This window comes from Scophthalmus maximus, chromosome 14 (genome assembly GCF_022379125.1).
Source record: "Scophthalmus maximus strain ysfricsl-2021 chromosome 14, ASM2237912v1, whole genome shotgun sequence".
Taxonomy (NCBI): Eukaryota; Metazoa; Chordata; class Actinopteri; order Pleuronectiformes; family Scophthalmidae; genus Scophthalmus; species Scophthalmus maximus.
Window position 1 is genome coordinate 13,159,275 of NC_061528.1, and position 17,415 is coordinate 13,176,689.

The window sequence follows — 17,415 nt, forward strand, 5'->3', positions numbered from 1 at the left end:
TTTTTATTTTTTCTGCCTGCCTGCCTGCCTGCCTGCTTGCTTGTGTGTGTGGGTGTGTATCACTTATTCAGTTAATTTCGTGTTAATCTCTGTCTTTCTGTGACTCTCTCACACACATACCTTTTCTACTTCTCACAATCATTTCTCAAAAAACACACACATATACACACCACATAACACTGATCCTGACAGGGGCATATTGAAACTCCAGCCTGAAGGTTAGGATAAGTGTTTGCAGAGAATGGATTCAGAGTTCGAGCTAAGCAGTGCGTGGTCCCACATGCACACACGCACACACACACACACACACGCACACACGCACACACACACACACACACACACACACGCACACACACACACACACACACACACACATACACACACACACACAGGCTATCTTGCGGTTGCTTGTGGAGCAATACTGAGCCAGCCAAGCAGAATGGCAGCTTCATTATGAGTGCTGCTGGCATATCAGGTCGCAATTATCAACGCCGGCTTATTCACTCTTTAATTGCCTCATTTAATTTGCTCACATTTGGTGCTGAACAATGTCAACCTGCTGCAGTTGCAAGCGATTTGCTCCGAGGAAAGGTAACATACACAATGTAAGTGTGTGTGTGTGTGTGTGTGTGTAAACATGTATCATATCATGTACTAGACACAACCATGGGACAATTAGGTCAAGTGTTCCTTCTGAGAATCATTTTGAGAGACTTTTCTTACAGACATACGTGTGTGTGATGTGTGGTTTTATAACTGAACCTAAATTGCTAGATTTTCTGAGCTCCCCTTACAAATGTTCAGTGCTTCTAAGGGTAAAAAAAAGTTTTACTTTGTGTACTTAGAAAAGTGGCTTGTTGATTATACTAACCGATTAACCGATCGACAAATTTAAGAATGGCAAGTCAGTTGCCTCATTTGGTTTATCCCCAAAAAAGGGAAGTACAGTAATTATAGTAGTGTCATATTTTAAACCTCAATTCCTTCTAATTTCCAGCTGTACTTGGCCTTTGTTGGAAATCACATAATTTGGTATTTGAATTAAAAGGAAACATTTCCTCATTAAGTGAAAACTGGTCGTTGATGGGAGAGTTCTACAGCAGAAAACAAAGTGCAGTACTGTGAAAAAAAAAAAAAAGGGCAGGGAAAACGGCCACTCGTGTGAAATAGCTGCAGCAACAAACAATAAATCCTGCTACATCAGCCATTTTGCGGACAGGTTTTCCGATATATGATTCTACAAGCAGAAATATCTATGAAGTTTAATTAGCAGAGGTTGGTCGAGTTGATAGAATTATTGGGAGAAGCCTGATTTCTTTCACATACAGTATGTCTGGATTCAATCCAGCCTTCAGACTTAATATTATTAGAGTGGTATATGGTTACAGTTTGAGCTTGCAGACAATTATTAAGCTGCTCCTTTAATCTTTAACGTTTGAGTTGATAGTCTTAAGTTTGATAACACATGAACTTTGGAGGCAGTTTACCAACATATATTTATTGCTGTCCATCTACAATTTGGAATATTTCTGATTATGGCAGAGGTTCATAAATATAGCTTAATGTGAGCCAGAGCCCGTTCCACAGAGCAGCTTTTTTTGTGTGCAAACATCAGCTCATTGAAACTGATGCTTCTTGACGAGTCTCAAAAGAAAAAGGGCTGCACAATGTGCAGAGCTGAAGAATTGGCTGCATTGTTGACAGTTCAAGAAAAAATACAAATGAGTATGTCTTCAAAGGTTGTCAAATCAAAGTGAACGTGAACACAAACCCAAGTACTGGTGTAATGAACCATTCCCTAAAGTCTCCAGCACTAATCGACATTTATGTACGGACAGACTAGTATGGCTGGAATTTGCATAAGCCCTATCCTGTGGGGAACGATAAGTAACAAAAGTATAACTGTCTCAATGAAGGAATCCTTGCTAATCCGGTTTATGCATGTGTGTGCACGTCGGACGCGCCATATCATATGTCAGTAATCTTAACTCTCGAAAGTGCGTCAACAGTGTGTGTCTCTGTGTGTGTTTCTGGATGTCCGTCACGCGTTCGACAACATGTGCACGTGAGTGCGACACTCGGGGTGCCCGCATGTGTGTGGACTGAGTCTCATTGTTAAGTCCGCTGGTGATGGAGTCCTCATTAAGATTGATGAGGAGTGCCTAATGTCATGCCTGGGTTAGCAGCCCATTGGCGAGCCAAGAGGAGAGCTGCCCTGCTACCGAGCTCTCAGCGCCGCAACCCACCACGTAATTATCTGGTTAAACATCAAATGAACGGGGTAATTTATTCACCTTGGTTATTTATGAGAGGAAGGCGGGCGATATTTCTCACCTGCCCTTTTCTGAAGGTGAGACAAACTTTTTTCGGTTCACCTTGTTAATAGGAACAGCCGCGAGTCTGGAGGACCCACGGTATTTTCCTCACTAGTACGTGGGATGACAGCTGTCAATTATTCAGCCAATTGTCGATGTTCATAACTAACCTAACTAACCTCACTTTACAGTAAGACTGACTAAATGTATATATATATATATATATATACATGTTCTCTCTCTCTCTCTCCGTGTATTTAACCTTTCAGTTTCCATTGTACAGAGAGTGACCCCATCCATAATAGAAAAACCCCAGCATACTGTACTGTACGTGTCAAACATGTAAAGCAAGCATTTGAATTTAAATTTCGAATACTCGATTGATTATTTTTTAAAATTTTCAGATTTTCAGCTTATTACACCTGTATAAAATGTAGCAGTGTGAGACTTAATAATTAATAATTTAAACCTCAACAGCATAATTGTGCAAACGTGTTAAACACATTAATCCGACTTGAATCCAAACATGTTGGAGGATTTCAAATCTCTTTTTTACCAGGATATGTATCTGACTAAAGTTAGGGGTTAAGAAAAAGACAAAACCAAGTAGAGGGCTTTGGACAATCGCTGCTCTCTTACTTGAATCCTTTTGTAATACCTCGGCTTGGCTAATAAGCTTCCCACAGTGCACAGAGGATTGACTGAAACGGAAACTCACAGCTTCAATGATTCAAGGAGACTTTCTTTTACAAAGTGGGCCAGCAATGTGCAGTGAATTCCTCATGAGTGTGTGTGTGGGGGGGGGTCTTCCTGTGGGGAGAGGAAGTGAGAGTAGAATACTGATACCAGCACCCAGAATCTCCTCATTAGGGAACACCATATGGTTTTGCCACACAGACGCCTGTAAGGCAGCGAGCTGAAGCCTGCGACTGGGTGCAGGTTTTGCAAACTTTGGAACCACAGTAGTGATTTTAAAAAAAAAATAGTAAAGCTTTTCTGCTTTGCTGGTCAGATATGCAGGTTCATAGAGTTAGATGGAGATGGAGGTGTATGTCCTTCTTGGACAAACACATTTTTGGATTGAATATAGTATCACCGTTCAAGGGTCCTGGGCCAGTTTCCATCAGGAATTCAAGCTCTGGATCCTTTATTAAACTAGAATGTTTGTTTTATTTATTCATCCAGTTGTTTCGAAATGAATCCGTATTTCTCAATTGATACCATCCACCAGCAGGTCAATGACAGCGTGTCCCAGATAGCAGGGTACTGAAATAATCACTGATGTGGTCATGTGGAGGGCAAGGAGTGGTTCGAAGAAGCCCTCATGCAGAAAAGTTGGGCTGTCACAACTGGGCCACCTTCTGCAACATCTTACAAGTATGTTAACAACAAATTCATCCGGCTGCATGGGGTAAAGTACATCAATGCGCCTATACGGCGTGCTTGTATGTTCTTCTGAGGTTTTTTGCAAGTCCTGTGTAATTTTCAGAACAGGCTGGTTGTGTCTGGTTCACAGAGGGAACATGGCAAGTACGACTGAGGCGTTGAAAGGGAATTCTTAACACAATTCATGTCTTTCAGCTGTTTTTTTCCCCTGTCAAACAGAGTTGGGAGAAAAAATAATAACATGGTTGGCATTATGTCTACATATGTCTTCGTTTCGTGGCTCAACCCAGTGTATGTCAGCGGCGCAACAGCTCAGCCCTCTTGTGCTAGTTAATGAGACTGCGGACAGCTCTGTCAGCGTGATCGCAGTGGACGCAACAGCCATCTTAGCTGACCGGTGTTGCAGTGGGCTGCATCACTCAGACACTATGGCTTTTGGTGAAGTCTCTGTGTTTCGTGTTGTTAGTGTGAAAGTAACACTCTGAGTTGCAGAGATCACAAGCTTGTTAAATAGCTGCGGAGAGAACTGGCAGCCCGGTTGCTCTTTTCTTCACAGCTCCAGAAAGGGATAGTATACATATATGCATACAAGCAATTGTGATACGGCATAAATCGTATAATGGTCCAGGTAATGCAGTTAGTTCTACTGTATTCCTGAATTTTTATAGACTGTTTATGAAGGTATTAAAAATGGTAACCCAGTTTATCATAGGTGGCTGAAATGCATACCCCACTGCAAATTTGGGCAAATTTCCTCTGTATAATACTGGCCCGTTTTTGAAGAAAGGTTCCTGATTGCCTGTGACCTTTCTCCCAGAATTTAATTTCTCGAAATGAAAAAGAAAAAGCATGGTTCATGCCCGCAGAGATCTTCAGGTTTTGGAAGACAAACTTTGTGTTTGTGTAGGAAGGCGACTCAACTGGTCACGTCTACTTCCTTATCCGACAAGGTTATTTTACCACATACAACAATAGTGTCAGAGTAAGAAAACATTGATTCAATTCAATGATCTCAAGTATGGTGTATTTATATTTGTACAACTACCATAAACATTTGACTAGAGTTACCACAGAGGGTAGTATCGTGTGTTATATGGTGGAGTGAATCTGGATCTGACTTCTTTCACTGGTAAAGCACAAAGACCTATCTAACAAGTTTTGCAAGTTTTGTAATTTAACAATTTAATATGAAAATCTGGCTGTTGCAGCAGCAAATGTCTCTTATTTATATTCAATTTCAGCATAACCTACTGTTTGTCACAGCGACATTGTGAAATGACTGGTACTTTAAATGAGCAGACCGTATCCAATAAGTGGAGGGCTGTTTCCCAAGTCTCCTTGTGCAATGCCGCTGCGGTCTGCACAGTCTTGACTCAAGACAAGCCCAAATTTGAAGCCATTACCTCCTTGCGTGATGTGTGGACACCTGTGTGAATTATGCTTTCTCAATCATGCCGGGAGTTTTTATGACACTCATTGATTCCTCACCATCCCTCACCCCTCGCACTGGGTAAAAGACCTGAACTGAGAATTGATTCTCATCATTATTAGTCCCAATCCCCCTGCTGCACCCGCAGTCACAGACCTGCAGAAAGGTCAGAGAAATTACCTCCCCCGTGTCTCTGTCAGTAGCATTTGGCTGCTCCCCCTGACATTGATTTGTGAATTTGATGAATTTTTCAATACTTCAGCATGGTCTTTTTGCTCCGTACATGGTTTCTCTTTTTCTTCTTCTTTTTTGGCAGGATCCCGTTTGCATTCTTGTTTGGCTGGGGCACCCACTGTGCAGTTGATACTTTGAACATGCTTCCAGATGGGCTCATTCCAGCGTAGTGCTTCATTTGGGAAACTTGGTTAATTAGTGTGTCTGTATTTGAGTGGGACTCGGTTGTGTTTTTGCTGCTTAAAATCCACACACGCTGAATGTGTAAGTGCATGATTGTGGATAACGCGCGCGTGTGTGTGTGTGTGTGTGTGTGTGTGATTGTGTGCGTGCGTGCGTCTCCATAATTGCATTGCAAGGAGCTACCAGCCATCTCCAGCTTTCTGAATGAATTCATGACGGAATGTTTTTCCTGTACCATGAAGCATCAAAGCACAAGGATTCATTTGTCAGCAGGGAGGCTTATTAGTCTTTGCTGTGCCTCTGAACTTTCTCTATAACATACATTCTTACTGTATGATTACACAGTCATTATTCATATTCTTTACTCTTGTATGATGAGTGGTTAATTGAATAACTGATGCTGTGCTGTTATTTTATCAATCAGCCCTGCCGAAAACTACCTTACAGCATACACTTCAAAGTTATAAATTCATTCATTGCTAATTTCTGTTTTTTTATTTTCTGTAGATGGCAATTTTCGTTTAGCCTCAGCGCTGACTGCTCATGTCAATGACCCAACTCGTTATGTTATTTTCATACCCTAAGTGTTTGAAAGTTATAGATAAGTGGCAGAAAGAGTTCACATGGAAATGTTGCAAATGAAAATGAAAATTATTTAAGTGTTATTCACAAAGCCGCAGAGGTGACTGGGTTTTTTCAAATTAAGCAGACTTTGACTTGTAGTGTCTCATTCCAGAGAGTGAGCTCCTTATTCTGAGAAGGCTGAGCCACATTCTGGCCTGAAGCAATATGTGTTTTACTGTACCGTTCATGTTTAAAGTAATTTATGGGGAGATAGTTTGTCCCTTTTTTCTATGCTCTGTTACTCTTTGATTAAACGGATGTGTTATCCTTGCAAAACACTCACCTGTAATACCAGTTGAAGGCACATTCTTGTCACATCCAGTCTCCTTATGCATATTAACTGTACCCTTAACAAAGTCTCCACTCTGCATTAATGGTACCTGAATACACATTTCACCATCTCCAGATAAGTTTTAGTGAATAAGATGCTCTTGTGCATGTGTCTGCACAAATGTAGGGTATACCTTCACCCCAAGGAGTTGTTTCAGATCAATAGGTGGCGGACGGGGCAGTCATCGATCAGCTCAGTGCATGGAGGCTAATTTATGCCGCTGCTCTGGCGATCCTTTCGCACTGAGGCACCAGGGCGTGAAATTCAAATTATTATTACAGCCAGGCAATCTGGGGGAAGGATATGTCGCTCTGGCACATATTGGCTGTCTTCCATGTGTAAAGGGAGAGGGAAGGAGAGGAGGAATGGGGTCCAAGGCTAGCCCGCTGCGGCAATGGCAGAGTGTGTGTGTGTGTGTGAGGGGGGGGATTATTACCCTACTTTATAATGGTGGCCTCAGTTTCTCCTCTTTCAGTACCCCCCCACCACACACACACACACACACACTATCAACACAATTAAAGCAGCTGCATAGGCATTTTGTGACATGACTTTGCAGTTAGAAAAAAAATTTAACTGCACATATGTACTACTTTAGAATTTTTTTTAATATTAAAATGTGTAGACGTCTTATAAGTCATGTATGTATGCCCATGGTGGATGCCTTTTTTTAATATTTCTTGTGATTTTATATTTTAAAAACCATGATAAACCATGATAATTGCACTATATAGACCCTCATCATCAGGGCTTAAGGCACATGCATGACGACAGTACTAACACACATCCAAGGCCCTTCCGAGTCCCACCACAAGGGTGATGTGTGTCATTCAGTACTTCGCATCACTTTATGTTTTTTGATGAACAGCCAAACTGTGACGTACATGACGTCAGGCCCTCCATATCCCTCGATTTGTTTGGCTTTATTGGTATTAACCGGTTGTCGTAACTTTTGTTTTTTAAGTTTCACTTTGGGAGAACGAACTGGTTGTAAGTATATTGTTGGTTTGAAAGCCAATGATGGGCCTTTACCGTAATCCTGGCATCATTGGATTTGTTGGTGAGGGGCAATTTAATTAAATGCTATTCCAGTTCCATTTGACCATTTTTCTCAAGATGACTCCTGAGTTGTGTCAGTCCCCTGTGAGTTACCTGACAAGTGTGGCCACTTGCTGAAAATCTGTTAGTTTAAGCAAAAACTGATGCCAACATGACTGTACTGTGACAAGGTTGGGCGTAAGGTTTCTGCTGCTTACCAGTCATCCATAAAAGCACAAATAAAAAATTGTTTTTATTTTTCTTGTTCTTTTCTTCTCATTCAGGAGAGGCCAATTTAATTGTAAGGACAACAAAAACAATCAATGACCGACACTGGAGGAGCATTAGATCAGAAAATGCTTGTATGGGTCATTTTGGAACGCAATGACAAATGATAGCCATTGGTGTGGGGAGATTAAATGAGAAGAAGCAGAAGGTTAAAAATAAAATACAGATAAGGAAACTGTAGAGATAGAGGGACTCAAGAGAGACTCATTAAAAGCAAGTACCATGAGTACTGGACAGCGGGTTGCTCAATGTTCAAATGAGGAGGCTTGTTTTCTGGCCCTGAGTCACAATTAATTAGCCCCTCAAGCAGCATCAACATGGCTCTGCTTCTGAAGCATTTGTCTAAGAATGGATAAGAAAGGGAAAGGAAAAGGGGAAAAAAAGACAATCTGGGTACTAGATTCATAATCAGAATTCTGAAGTGGCTCTAAGATGCACATCATTGATGGCGGGTCATGGCTGTGTTGTTTACGGCGCTTACCACGCTTTACTTTCCTCTCTTCTGTTGGATTTCACTGTCCATAAATCTCACTTAGCCATGATTTCAGAGGCGGCTGTCTGAAGTGACAGCGCGCCTCAAAGAGTTTGCTTTGTCCTCACCTCAAACAATTTCCAAGGCCAAATGTATAAAAATCCAGCATTCCAACTCTACTGACATTTGAAAGCATGTTCATTTGCATTGCCTTCAAAAGCCACCGTGTGTGTGTGAGTGTGTTTGTTTTTCTCTCTGTGTGTATGATACACCTACATGCTTCCACCTTATGTATATTACTTAAAATCATCTGGAGATATCCACCTGCATCTGTAGCATCTTTACATGAATGCAAGGAAGAAGTAGGAGTCACTTGTTGATGGGGTGAGCTTCTCCTACTCCTCACCTCCATTTCCCTTCCTCGTCTTTCCTCCCTACACATTGACCTAATCTCAATCGCTCATCTGAAATGTGAACACCTTAAATGTGAATGAAACACAAACCAACTGAAATGTACTTGGATGGGTCGGTGAGTCAGTGGTTTAGTAAGAGAAAAGTGAACTTGCAAGAATTCACTTGCACATGTTTTTTTGTATTGTCTCGCAATGATGGTGTGTTTGCATATTGATAAATGGTTGGATAGATGCAGTGGAACTGACAGAGCAATATACAGTATTTAATAATTTTTAGCAATGTATGTATTAAAAATGGCTGGTCCATGACCACACAACTTGCATTTTAAGGGGTCAACCACTATTACACATTGTTGTAGTGTGACAATTTTCCCATGGTTGCCTAAATGGGGTTTGACCTCTTTCGCACTCCCATGGGTTTCCTTTCTATGTCAGCCAGACACAGCAATGGGTGTTTAAGTGGCAGATAGCAGGACAAGCCTTTTTTTTTTTTTCAACCTTGTGATTGATTCCTACATCGCACTGCCCTGAATGGGTTAAACATCACCAGGACCTCTGTTACAGAAAGATTGCATTTAGCTGCTGCTGCCAAATCAAATAGGCAGCCAGTCTGTCTGGCAAAGAAGAATGAGAGAACGAAGGAAGGGAGGCGTAAAGAAGGAAAACATGTTGGGGAAAAAGGAGGTTAAAGGGACATTTGGCTATTACCTTCCACTCTTAACCCTTTGTCCTCCACTTTACTGTTTCTTTCACCATAATGAAAACAAATCATGGCTAATAGATTGTTGAGATTCCATTTCCCGCTCTCACTATGATGCATTTTTGTATCCGTTTACGAAAACAGAAATAAATATAGCGAATGTTTCATATCAACTGCAGATACCAATTGTCTGTTCTGTTTTCACATTTTATTCCAAAGAAAAAGGAAAGCTTGAAATGTGTTGCTATATAAAGATAATTATCCAGGTGGTGTATGTATGTATATCACTGACACAGCCCAGTATAGCTGCATGATAGCGCGATATACAAAATACCTACTGTCATCTAACACATGTTTTCTCTCATTTTATCTTGCAGGTAATATGCTTTGTCTTTATTCATCCCCATGGCTGCAGCCTCAATGATGACCACAGATGTGATGAGTAACACAGCTTTTCTTTATGGGTCACAGTTAAATATACCAACTGTGCAAGAGGGGCACAGAGAATCTGAGGCACTGTGCATTAACACACCACACTCACACCCGTACTCACACAAATGAGCAAACCGACCCACGTGCGCGTACACGGCAATGTATTAGACACACAAGTGCTTAAACATGTCAAGACATAAGGTCTGTATTTTCTCGACATGACAGTTTATCTTCACCTGTTCGCATTTATGGTTTATAAATAAATGCGGCAAAAGACAACAACAACATTATCACAACATGACATAACACACTCCAGAAGCACAAGGGGATTGACCTTTAGGGTGTCATGTTTTGTTTTAAACATGTGGGCCAACTGTTTATGCTTGTCATTGGGGTTTTTTCTTTCTTCAAGAGGTGATCATTGACACAACTGTGCATGTACACACACACACACACACACACACACACACATACACTCAGACAACAGCTCAACAGCATGCGCTCACATATTTATTTACACTGGCACAGGTAGTTTTGTTTGCCTTATCTGTTAAAAGTAAACATGGACAATCTCATCTCATCTCAAACCTCTCACTGCATCATGTGGGCACTTCTATATAACCCAATATTTGGGTTGGTCGACCGCCTTCACTTAGGTAAATAACGTAATCAAACCGAAATGTGTGTGCCTGTTTTTTTGCCTTGCAGTTCTTTTCACTAGTATATAGTCAATAACAGGCACAACCGCACCCACACATATGCAAAAGTGTGAAGAGACGTCAGGGAAAATGTGTGTCTGGCCATGGGAGTGCCAAAGTTGTGCAATTTAGTTTTCTCTGCACTGTAATGTGGTGTAACTGGTCGAACGCAGAGCGTGTTTGACTGGACTTGCACAAAAATGCAGATTTGTTTTGGTGTCCCTTTGCTCTTACTTTCTTATTTTCACGGTTGATTTTGTCATTGTTCACCTATTCGCTTGGGCTCAGTTACAGGTGCTGAAACTAAATCCGTGCCAATCTGGAAGAAAAATAGGTCATTCAATCAGGACACAGGAGAGATTTCTATCTATATTGCTGCGTGTAGGTGCTGCACTGAGACCGAATGTAGGTAGATGCAGACGGGCAGGGTGATTAGGTGGAGCTGATCTTAGGCACAGCAGCGTTAGAGGTTTGCCTCGGTGTCTAATGAGGATTAGATGAAAGAGGATACGGGGACAAGGAAAAGAGGGACGAAAGAAAGACAAAAATCACAAAAAAAAAAAAGCTGAAAAGATGTGTTATTTGTGTTTCCCACATACGTCATAGTTAGTTGGTACAGAATTTCACAAACCAGGCAAAACTTCCTGCAGCTGAAATAAAATAAATCTAAATGAATGGGTACTTCAACAGGAAGAGTTGTGGGGAATACCCCTTGGTCGCAAACATGCCAAGAGTTGGATGTGAAGATTTTTAATGCCTGCCCAGTTAGTTTAGAGCCAGAGCCTGCAGGGGATTAGCGTAAGCCAAATCCAGAATACAGGGGGCTTTCAAAGTCGTCGGATCGCTGCGCAGTTTACACTACACGACTTGCTGTGCCGTGATTGGACTCTTGCAGTCTGTCTGCAGCACGATACTTGACAAAATGACATGAGACCGTCTAAAAGAGAGGAAATAAGCCTACCGCTGCTTTAACAAAGAAGCAGAAATGAGAAGGTATCGGGCAAAATACAAATTGAGAAAATGAGTCAAACTCCACTTCAAGCTGGTGACTTGTTTACAGCTGCCCACATGTGGAGTACGCATACACTATGGAATAGGAGGAAAGAAAAGTGTTTGATTACCTAATGAACTCTGTTGAACCATTCGTGCACATTTGCATATAATACACAATATGCCGCATTTAAATGTTGGTCCAAGTGTTTTGTTTGCACGACTTAGACAACTTGCTCATGATCTGAGGTCGAGGCAGGTGAGTCATCGCTGGCCCCCTTGAGGTACCGCCTTCTGCTTGGAATATTAAAGTAACTGGAGAATGGAGTGCATCTTCACTGTCGTCGAACAGAACACGGTCCGTATCCCGAATCCTTTCTCTATCCTGCGCCACTCAGCCTTCCCTGCATCGATGAACCCGCCGCGGAGCGTGATTGATAACGCGACACTGATAGTGGCTTCTCGTAGCCTTAGCGGCTCAGAGGGCCGACTCGTATAAAACGGTGTCAAAGGGTCCAGGTCTTTTGCTCTAGTGTTTGTTGCCTTCCGGAGTTACTGCGAGCTCCCCTGTCAGTCATCTGGTTACTGTACACAGTGCAGATGGACAGAGTGACAAATAAGTTGTCAGGTTGGAAGAGGGAGGTGTTCTGTATTTCGTCTCACAATGTTGCGCACAAACATTGCAATATGCCCAGAGGACAATTTGTACTACAGTATAATGTATAGTGACCTATTGTGTCTTCGTCCAATTATTTCTGTTTCTGCTGTGTGACCTACCTAATTTTTCAACAAAAACAAAACACTTGCTCCCAATTCATTTCCCTAGTCTACATTTTTTACTTAATCAAGAAACAAATTAATGTGTTTAATTGTTTCATCGTAATAATCACGCTATAAATTCAAAAATAGGGTCTGATCCTATTCGTAATGGTTTAGTCATGTAAACCAATTTGTGCAACTGTAGGATTGAAGCAACATCATACGTCATGAAGTACACACCTTGTCCCACTTTTAGCTCTTCGTGACACACACACATCACAACACTGATCTGAATTCCGTTGTGTGTGTGTGTGCCGCAGTGGTTATTCCAGTCATAGCGGCTCATAAATATGTCAACACCCATACACCCTGCCATTGCAGTGTTGACAGTTGGCATGGATACCTGGCACTCGGCCAGCAGACGTTACATGTGTTTTTTTACATGTGTGTGTGTGTGTGTGTGTGTGTGTGTGTGTGTGCGCGCGCGCGCGCGCCTGCTGACCAGTAAACAAGTGAGTGCGCAGAGCCCCTCAGCCCCAGCCAAGGCAGTGAAGCAGAAAAAGATCAGAATGGTGTTTTACCTCCTGTGAGAAAAAAGTACGTATAGAGAAAGAAAGACAGAAACATGGACATAGAGGGAGCGACAGTGAAAGAGAGGGCGGGGTGGACGTAAAGCAAATTTAATTATAGCAAGTCAATTTGCTTTGATTTGATCTTCAGGCTCGACTGGAATTTAAAACGTATTGTACACTGAGGTGATGTCTAAAATCACCCCACGGTTATGGCTGCCATACAGCACATGGGGAGCAATGTGACAGCCTTGTGGGTTTGGTGTGTGTGCCGAGTAAATTAGTTCCTTAATATGCTGAGCTCAGGAGAAATTTAATGGTGAGTAACCAAGTGTTGGCATAAAGTAAAAAAGCAACATAGTGAGAACTGGCAGAGGTCGTAAACTGGGTAGAGCGCAGATAAACCAGTTTGGGTCATGACTGTGAAACATGACGTGTGTGTGTGTGTGTGTGTGTGTGTGCGACCGTGAACGCGTGTGTGCATGCACCACAACATGATGTACTGTATGCTCAGACAGGTACACACCCACATTTCCACCCTGCCTGCAGTGGTGTATTTTATGGCACGACACGCACACACGCACACACACACACACACACACACACACACACACACACACACACACACACACACACCACTTATCAAGCATATCATCCACACATCTAATCTGGTGACTGAAAGCAGAGTCAGGGCCAATTATTCAAACACATGGGGGGGGGACAGATCTGTCAAAAAATATATTTACATTGCTTTCTCTTTTTCTCACTCCGTTCTCCCTCCTGCTGTCACTTGACCCACGGTATCACTCTTCACCTTTATACCCATCGTCCCCGTCCCCCTCCTGCCTTTTGGAGCATGTTTTTATTTTTCTCCTCATTTATTTATTTTTTTAAATCAGACTCAACATCAAAGCTTTGGCTCTCCCGTTGGCAGGGCGAGCTGCGTATGGCGTGCGTGCGTGCATGTGTGTGTGCGTGTGTGCGTGGGTGCGTGAAAGCATGAGGTCACTAGGACCTTGGGTATACGCAGCGTCCCACGCGAGCAACCTGCTGCTCATTAGTGCTGACCCGTGACTGGCTGGCGAGGAGGTGAGGGGGAAAGGTCGTGACCTGAGTGGCAGCCTGTCTGCCCGAACTAAATAACCATATAAGGGGACAGGAGCAGGTGAAAGAGCCACCAGCCACACACCTTCAAATTGGTCCTGACAACACACATGGAAATACAAGAACAGGCCGACATAGATGTGAAATGAACATCCAATACACCCATTTAAAAATACGTGCACTTCAGAGACGCCTGCACACGCATTTAATAGAAACGTGTGGTGTAAGTTAGTATATCGTCTCCTCTGTGAGAAATAGGAGTATTACAACCCACTGAGTTTTAGGTAGTTTATCACACAATCGGTCGAGTCAAAAATTAGTCAGGCCAGCAAACGGGCCGACAGGGTCAAAGCATTGCTACTCAGGGGTCTTTCAGGAGTCTTTCGCCAGGGGTGGCTTCACGCCTTTGTCGTCCAGCAACTCTTTTATACGCGGACTCCATGTGGACGAAGAGTGGACAACCACGTAGGCACCGTACTGCTTCGTCCTGGTGGGGTTCGTCGGTTCATGCTAGTCGGATAACATGTTTGGCAGAGCATAGGGATATGTCTGATGAGCATAAGGACAAGAGCAGACACAGCAGAAAACTTCTATTCCATAAAGAACACATTCACTCACTATCAACACAATGTTCACAATGAGTAAAACACCCACTTTCTATCTGAGTTTGCGCGCACACAACTCTTTATAGCACTGTTCTAGCATTGCCATTGTCACAATAAAAGGAATAAAATATAAGCATACGCTCCTTTTCTGAATTGTGCTTGTGGACTGGAGGAACATCGAGGCAAGGACTTTTTTTGACCAAGCACAGTAGGAGAGGACGTGTGCTTGTTTTCCGCTTGTTTAAACACCTCGTGGGCAGGCACACTCCCCGTCACACTTTTGTGGCTTGTGGTTTTCGTCTGCTCTGAAATGATTGCTGGTGAATGCAAAGTTTGATGGCAATTTGGGTTGAAAGTTCCATCTGCTCTGAACAACTATCTAGTTTATATCTTGATCTCTGTATTTCCTAAATTTGTTATTTGGGCGTGCTTTGGTCTTCTGAGCTGGTTCTCATTTTTTGTCTAAGCCATTTACTTCATGTCAGAGGAACAGGGATGTCACTCTCTAGAACATGAGCGCTACTGTGTGTCTGTGTGACTCTCTTTGCCTCTGGTGGCCATCAGCTCAGTAGTCATGTTCCTAATCACAATCACGTGCAACAGCAACGGATCACGGGCAGCGTGTTAGAATGAGATGAGATAGAAGTGTCTATCCCTGCTGAGAAAGTGTGTCCCTGTGTGAGCTGAAAGTGCCATCCAGCAACTTAAAACACATAAAATATCATCACAATCCTGGAATAGAATAATATGCACTGGAGATGCCCGTGGATCATGTAGGAAATGACAACTCAGCTCTCCGGGAAGTTGATCAATAATCAATCAGCGGGGTGAACATGGGGATCTGTATCGATGGCTTTAAAGAAAAAAAATACCTCTTGATGCTGCCTGGGACTTACTATACGCAACGTTTCCAAAACTTTACCTTTACCACCTACCTGCACATCCCGCAAAACCTTAACCTCATATAACTGAACAACTAGAGTTATATTATCTGCAACGTGTTATCTTTATTGCCGTGGTCATCTGTAGGGTTGCAGTTAAATCATCTCTTCTGATATCAGTGGGCAGAGTGGGAGAGGGAGATCCAGTTTCTATTCTCTGTCGAAGTTGAGAAAGGCCTTTTGGACAGCCAAACAACTTTTGTCTATATATACAGCATGTACAGAGCACTATATATTATTTCCCATTATGCAACATAATAGTCAGTGTAAAGACAGTGTTGTTGTTTGTTTCCCAACTTGTATCTTGCTATGGAATCAATAACAGCACCCTGCTTTCCCGATTCAGGATTCAGCTTTTGAAGCTATGCTATGGATGGAACAGCCTCGAGGTTGTAAAAATATAATACCAAGTGTAGGAAATGCAAGTGAGCAACATATCAAGCGGTGTACAGTAATGAGTGAATTTGAAGATCGGAACAGCCTCCATTTGTTTCGGTTGCACAAAAAGCTAAGAGGAGAAGTAAATAGTGCATAAGGTAAACTAGTGCACACGACAGCAAAGGGGATACATGTCTATGATATAGGAAGAAACAGCTGGTCGGTAGGAACTCATTATTTAATAGCTGAGTGCAGAAAATCAATTTTCACGTGTGGGCTTTAGCATGAGGATAAATTAGCATATGAGTAAACAGAACACCTCACTTGTGTATATTCTAAGCCTCTCCGGGGACTCGTCTCCTCAGATTTTGCATTCAATTTTTTTTTTTACCTTGTTGTGAAGCAAAGAATCACTGTGGCTACAGATATGTGTAGACATGAATACTCCACATTAAAATGCATACCAACGACTACAAAAGATGAGATGCACGTTTCTTCACACGTGCACTGAAGAGCATAGAATGATGTTAAATTCGGTCTCAAACGACTTGGATCTGTTCCAGGTTTTGTGGAGCATAATGTGACACTCATACGAACTCAACAGTGACGCATCCCTGCTATACACACACACACACACACACAACAAACACACGATACACACATTCCCACTTCCACTGCACAATCAATACAATTCACAGGCCGTCGCTTCTGTTGCAGTTGTACTCACCTGTACAAGGACAGAAGCATTTAGATACATTACGCTTGATGACAGTCCGGCCCATCAAGGCCTGACTCATACGTCGGCGTTAATGAACTAAAACAATGTGCTGTCTAACCTGATGGAAGACAGCGAGGGGCTGGTGGGAGGGTTAGCCACACTCAGCGTACCCAAGGTAAAGGAAAGGTGTGGCTGAGGAGGAGTTGAGAGGGAGCGACGTGAGCCTACAGGGACAAAGAATACACCTTAAGTCCACTTCAAACATCTATCTCCTCGACATTCCTCACATGTTTTTTTTTTTCCTTTCACCCACCGCTGCCACTTCCTATTGACAACTTGCCTCAACTCTTCTTTGAAACGACCCAAACAGTTGTCAATGCCTTGTCTCCACTGTGGTGTCGCACAAGGTCTGTTTCTCTCGAAGCTCACAAGGGGATTTCTTTCTTTCCGCCCCTCAGCAATGTCCCATTGTGCCATTTTCATTGTGCCCAGCTTCAAGAGCGCTTTATGAGGGGACGCTTGCGCAGCGCTGTTCTTTTCCAGCGATCATCGCCTTTTTAGAAATGGTAATACTTTGTCCTTGGTCTGGGCTTTTGTGTCTGTTGACACTTTGTTCATCAGCCCAATTCATCTCTGTTCACCTGTGATCCTAAGCTTTCAAACGGAATCACTTACCAATGGCTTTCAGTGGGTATTCTAGAGGGAATCTTACATGGCGGACGATTCATTATCAGAGTGAAAGCACTGCACATAGCAGCCCGGTTCTCCGCTCACCATCTGGGCCAATATGGAGGGAGCACACTGAAAT

General features: G+C 42.6%; 1 protein-coding gene and 1 long non-coding RNA gene across 4 annotated transcripts in view; one reads left to right on the top strand and one right to left on the bottom strand.

Moving 5' to 3' along the window:
• The window catches only part of LOC118282767 (receptor tyrosine-protein kinase erbB-4-like), a 251,138-nt gene that overhangs the window by 52,250 nt on the left and 181,473 nt on the right, over nt 1-17,415 (top strand). The window lies entirely within an intron of this gene.
• The window catches only part of LOC124850994, a 216,318-nt gene that overhangs the window by 44,206 nt on the left and 154,697 nt on the right, over nt 1-17,415 (bottom strand). Inside the window, exon 3 of one of the 2 annotated variants that reach the window (XR_007032113.1) lies at nt 16,190-16,831. The exons of the other annotated variant lie outside the window; for it this stretch is intronic. This is a non-coding gene — a long non-coding RNA (uncharacterized LOC124850994). Of the gene's footprint in view, nt 1-16,189; nt 16,832-17,415 lie in introns of those variants that run through there. 2 annotated transcript variants of the gene reach the window in all.